At 34.9% G+C, this 6476-nt stretch overlaps 1 pseudogene; it reads left to right on the forward strand.

Moving 5' to 3' along the window:
- Positions 1-6270, forward strand: part of LOC106471642 — a 50412-nt pseudogene extending 44142 nt beyond the window's left edge.
- Positions 6271-6476: the final 206 nt, after the last annotated feature.

Genomic DNA, 6476 nt, shown 5'->3' on the forward strand with positions numbered 1-6476 from the left:
GGTCCTATGGCCAAGTGGTTAGGGCGCTCGACTCGCAATTTGCGGGTCGCGGGTCCCACCAAACATGTTCGCCCTTTCAGCCGTGGAGACGTTATCATGTCACGGTCAATCCCACTGTTCGTTGGTAAAAGCGTAGCCCAAACGTTAGCGGTTGGAGGTGATGACTAGCTGCCTTCACTCTAGTTTTTCACTGCTCAATTAGGGACAGCGAGCGCAGAATACAAATCAACCAAATTGAAAACGCTCTGAACCTCACGATACAAATAAACCAAATTGAAAACGCTCTGTACCTCACGAGACAAATAAAACAAACTGAAAACGCTCTGAACCTCACGAGACAAATAAACCAAATTGAAAACGCTCTGAACCTCACGAGACGTTCGGTTTTCATGAAACTTGTTTGTAACGCTGATTGTTATTTCCTGTTCCATAAACTTGTATCAAGAAGGCAACGACGAAACATTGGCCATAGACGCTTTTTGTTCTCAATTTTGAAAGATATCTTAGATGTAAAATCACAAACGCCTGTAAATATTAATCTTACACTGTGACTGCAGAAATAAATGAAACGGGCTCTATTCTAATATAGAAAAAAAAATCACTCGGAAACACGTTCTGTTCTTACTGTAGTTTATTTCTAACTAAACTCGATTTGTATCCGTTAATCTGTTTCTATATTACTTTGATGTTGGCTGTCTCATTTATAACGTATATATATTGTGAACTATTATGAACTTTATTAGGAAGTACGTGTACTGCAGTGAAATGTTCAAATATACAATGTTAGCCAGTTAGCCAATGTTAGCCAGAAGTAAATACAGTTTTAATATCTGTCCTTAAATGGGTTAAAAAAAGAAGAAAAAACTGGTGTTTATATATTAGCAGAAAGTCAGTCTGAGCAAAATTTTTTGTTTGTAGCCTACGGAAGTGACATGCCTAAATATAGTGGAATCATCACTACAGCTGAATCTATGATCATGCATCTGTTAGGTAAGCCTACTTATAATACTATTGTTGACTTACTTAACTCTCGTTCTTTTAATTCTTCAAACGTGTAGAACCAGATATTTCATAGGTCAATTGAAAATTTTGGTTGAATACTAAAAGTGACAATTATTTTTCTTTTGACGAACAAAATAAAAAATTACAACTTGTTTACTACGCCCGAATATCTAAATAATCGCAAATACCTGTGTAATTACAAGTATTTTATAATAAAATACTTATAGTATAGCATATCAGTGTCAAACTTCAACGATAGCATAGTGTAATTTACCAAATTAGTGATAAATGTTGTAAAATAGCACTTAAACAATGTTAACTCGTTATGTTTGAGAATTTAATCATTGATATATATATATATCAACCATAATAATTCTCGGTTTTCGTCTGTCCTGAAAATACGCGCACACCTAACTATATAAATGCGCGTGCACGCGCACTTAATTTCAAAGGATGTAAATAATATGTTGTTTATACAACTACATATTAAAACTTATCAATTTTTAGAAAGGTCTAACGTTAAGTCGTAGAATAATATTATAAGTTTATTTATTGGTAATATTAGGTACGGTATTTAACTCTAACTAAACTAAATATATATATATATATATATATATACACAAGTTACAGTGTTAATTTATCTCTTTATCGAATATAGACCGTACTTCATAAAGGCTTAACTAACGTTAGGCCTAAGACAAGTGGACTTATAGATTTCGGTATCTACGATTAGAATTATGTTGTATTACTCTAGAAATCCTGTATTTAAAGAAGTACTTTGCAATAAAGATGTTTTGCGGATCTTTACTAGTATATACCTTAATTGTTCTTAATTTATTCGTTTATTATGCTGTTCTTCCATTTATAACATTTGTATTGTTGCGTATCTGCTCGTTTGTTAATTTCTGGTATAAATTCTTCCCGAGAAACTTCAGCGATACAAGTCCTTTCTTAAATAAAAACAGTTTATTCTTTCTCAATACGACTTTGAAATACACAGAATTTCCAAAGTCACTTTAACTTAAACACAAGCTATAATTCACAACGATTCACGCATTTTACTTACGGTTACTACCGCTCGCTTGACTCAATTATATGTCTCTATACATCTGTCTATCTGCAATTATTTCTCCGATTTTTATGCCGGGCTTATATACAAAAAAAAAAGAGGGCGCCTAGAAAAGACTAGAGTTGCCAGGAAAAAATCAAGATCCTTCGCGAATCTCATGACGTGTTACCAGTGTCACGTGACTTCCGCTGTCGTAACAGTATCATAATCTCATTTCGAGTCTTAAGTATTTTTACAAACCACGTGTAAAAATGTTTTTATCTCTTGGACAGTAGATCTTTCATAATAAAAATCTAAGCATCGAACAATCTTAAAAAGACAACAAAAAATCTAAACCTCGAACAATATTAAAAACACAACAAAAAACTCGTAGTTGTGCGTAATTTTCAAACACAATCCAGATTTTATATTTCTGATGTGTTTATGTATGTGTGAATATTTACACATTTTGTTTCATATTCTGTCTACTGTATGCTTAATATTCCATTTTCTGAACTACCAGAAATATGTTATTTCTTCCAACATCATACAATAAGAGGCGGCATCTGGAGTTGAAATGTGTAACTAATAAGCTCGTTGTTGTTTCCTTTAATAGGAGACATTGACTTTGACACGATGTTCATGAGTCACGGCTACTATGGACTGTGTTTCTATCTGACGTATGTTTTGGTCGTAACGTTCATCCTGTTAAACATGTTTATCTCCATCATTAACGGAAGTTTCAGCGCTGTGAAGGAAGAAATGAAAGGAAAACAGAACGAATATGAAATTGTGGAGTTTCTATTAAAACAGTTGCAGGATTTACTTGGCGTAGACTTTTCTAGCTTCTTCAAAAGCTCTGTAGACGAGGAAGAAGACAACAACGAAGAAGGTGAGAACGACAGAGGTGTTTTACTTTAAGCAAATCCAAAAACATCGCACAAGTGTAGGAAGCAAAGTTACATGAGGGTGCTAAGTGTATCAGACACCTGATCATGCCCCCAGTGGCACAGCGGTATGTCTGCGGACTTACAACGCTATAATCCGGGTTTCGATACCCGTGGTGGGCAGAGCACAGATAGCCCATTGTGTAGCTTTGTGCTTAATTACAAACAAACAAACACCTGATCATAATAATTCTGTGGTGTTCAGGGGGTATAACCCCCCGAGAAATGTGGCAGTTATAGGCTTCAAATCGAGTAATTCCTAAAATATTCACGGTAAAACTTGTAGATATAGTGTATGTTAGCCTTAAGATTATGAGCACGTTTTAACCTGACCTCACCAGGCGTAAATGAAAGGCGTTAAAGGCCTCCCCCTTACCCCCTTGTTCTTCCGATTTCACTGTGTTGATTCTACGTGTTCAGGTACAAACAGTATTTAGTAAGAGAGGTGTCTAATCGTAAGCCTCACATGTGGAAGAGAGAACTACGAGTTATAGAAGAGGGATTATAATCATTATGAATTATAATTAAGGTTACAGAAAAAGTTGCAATAAAAGCACTGTATTTCAGTCCCTTTCTTTTAGCATATTTTGGCTCTCAATATCTAGCAAACTTTTCTCTTACTGTGTATCTTGACTTTTAGGCAGACAATCCACGTTCTCTTCTTTATTTGATATATTTTTGTTTTGTGCTTGACAAACTGTTGTTCTCCGGTGGGACAGCGGCAAGTTTACGGACTTACATCGCTAAAATCCAGGGTTCGATTCTCCACAGCAAATAGCCCAGTGTGGCCTAGCTCTAAAACAAACAGACAGAGAAACTGTATTGTAAAACAACAATATTTCAACCTGATTTTAATGTTGTTGACATCACTCCCCTGGTGGTCGAAGATTTAATTGTTTCCATAATTTTTTTGAAGAACAACAAGAGAAATATTTGAGTTTTTTCCAGCCGTTCGAGCTGTCGCACACAGGATTTAATGAAAAATACATGTAATTTTTAATACCAGAAGACATCAATGCTTATAAAAGAAAATAACACTCATTAAATATTATTCAACATTATTAAGCATTCAACATTAAGTATGTATCGATTTAAAGTTTGTCAATATCACGCAGTTAGTTACTTTGTTTCAGAAAAAAATTAATAAAAATTTACAAATCCTCCCGACGCTTATTGTATTATCGTTGGTTTAAATTTTCTTTCTTTTTTTTGTCGAAATTGCGCATAAAAGTTTGAATTTATAAGTAATTTTATCTCAGCATATTCTAATTATATTTAACTTATATTTGCAAGTATTTCTTGGACTTTTGAACAGCAAGATATCTTGGGGGGAATATTGGTGATGATTTCAATATGAAAAAACATACTCAAAACACTTCTTTCCTAGTGACTTGGGCTGGTTGTTAGGGGGCGCTCGACTCGCAATCTGCGGGCCGTGAGTTCGAATCCCCGTCGCCGAACATGCTCGCTCTTTCAACCGTGAGGGCGTTATAATGTTACGGTCAGTCCAACTATTCGTTTGTAAAAGAGTAGGCCCAAGAGTTAGCGGTGGATGGGGTTGACTAGTTGCCTTCCCTCTAGTCTAACAACGCTAAATTAGGGACGGCTAGCACAGATGGCTTTGCGTGAAATTCAAAACAAACCGAACCTAGTGATTTCATTCAGGAAATGTAAAATATATTGCCTCAAAGCTTACTTAACAGATCGCTCTTCAATTAATGCGTTTTTCTAGAGTTTCTACGTGTTGTAGAATCCGAAAGAGACTGTGACTAAATACGTAACAAATTTTTGCTAATACATTTCAAAGATTATCTTTAAAAACGTATTTGATCGGGTATTTTACTGTACTAATATGCAGCAGTTATATAATATAATAATTTTCTTGCCGTCTTAAAAATTTAAAGTTTTAAAAGGTTTTATTCTAATTCCCATGGCAACCAATTCTCTTGAAATACAAAGTATTTTCATCTGTTTGTTTGTAGTTAAGCACAAGGCTACACAATGGACTATCTGTGCTCTGCCGACCACGGGTATCGAAACCCGGTTTTTAGCGTTTTAAGTTCGCATACATACCGCTGTGCCACTGGGGGGGGGGGCGGTCTTTTCCTCTGTTTGCAATATCATTTTTTTTTCTACTTTAATGATTGAGCGTGCCACTGAGGGGGGGGGGGCGTCTTTTCCTCTGTTTGCAATATAATTTTTTCCTACTTTAATGATTGAGCGTGCCACTGGGGGGGGGGGGGGGTGGCGTCTTTTCCTCTGTTTCCAATATAATTTTTTTTTCTACTTTAATGATTGAGCTAATAATAGAATTATATTCAGATGTCCCTTTGGTGATAGGCAATTTGTAAATTAAATAAAGTTTAAATACACAATAACGGAATAACAACATATTTATGTTGATACCAGTTTCGTCACTTCACGTGTCTTCTTCTTCAGTCCAAATCTGTACACTTAAATTCAACATGTTTTGCTCAGTTTTGTTGTGGTTTACTACTGAACTCCCTAACCAATAGAAATACTTACTAAATACACGACATCTTCCACAAGCCTTACTCTCAAGTTTAATCATTCATTGATGGTTTCCATATAAATTCGGTATTGTTGTGAATTTAAATTTTATATTACTTTACACTATTATAATGGAAAACTGTTTGTAATTTTCTTCAGGAACAACTGAAGCTCTTGTGTTCTGTGACGAAATCAGCTCTGACATGGATTCCATAAACTGCCGTTTAGATGCTTTGGATCAACGCCTTGACGTGATAAACGACTGGTTAAACCATGTCATGGATGAGATTGATGCCGAATCCCAAGAAGACATGGCCACAATGGTGGTTTTTACGAGGCTAGGAATGGCGTCACCTCAGGAAATACGGCAGCTCTTCATGGATGACTCCTGTGAGTCTGACACTGAGGAAGGAGAACTACCCGGCGCTGTTGCTGGTTATTAATTTGTTTCATTTTGTTGGCACTAAAACTACTTAATTTAATTAGTTTTTTTTTCACTTCATGTCGAGTGGATATGGCTCCATATATTGCATATCTGTGATAGGTATAAAAGTTAGTTAAAATTATATCAGCTTACATCTAAAATGTAGCTTATTAACAGATACAAAAAAGATAAAAATTTGAAGGAAATAGGAGGATATGTAATATCCTAGAAAAACGAAATGAGAAAAAAAAGCAAAACAGGAGAAGAAATGTGTAAATCGTCACATATAGATTTAAAAAAAATATATTTCTGTAAAGTCACAACATATTTATATTTACTTTCGTTTCTTAACCTTTTACTTTATATAAGGTTAATTGTTGTTCTTTATATAGTCTATTACTGTACCTTGATATAGTTGTTAGTTTAATAAAGCTGCAGCATTGAAAAAAAAAATCAGCCTAATTCTATTATTTTAAACCTACGATGAAACAAATAGTTCGTCTTTATCATGAATAAAAAAAAGCCAAAACATTTTACCTTTTTT

Source organism: Limulus polyphemus, unplaced genomic scaffold, assembly GCF_000517525.1.
Source record: "Limulus polyphemus unplaced genomic scaffold, Limulus_polyphemus-2.1.2 Scaffold4751, whole genome shotgun sequence".
Lineage (NCBI taxonomy): Eukaryota > Metazoa > Arthropoda > Merostomata > Xiphosura > Limulidae > Limulus > Limulus polyphemus.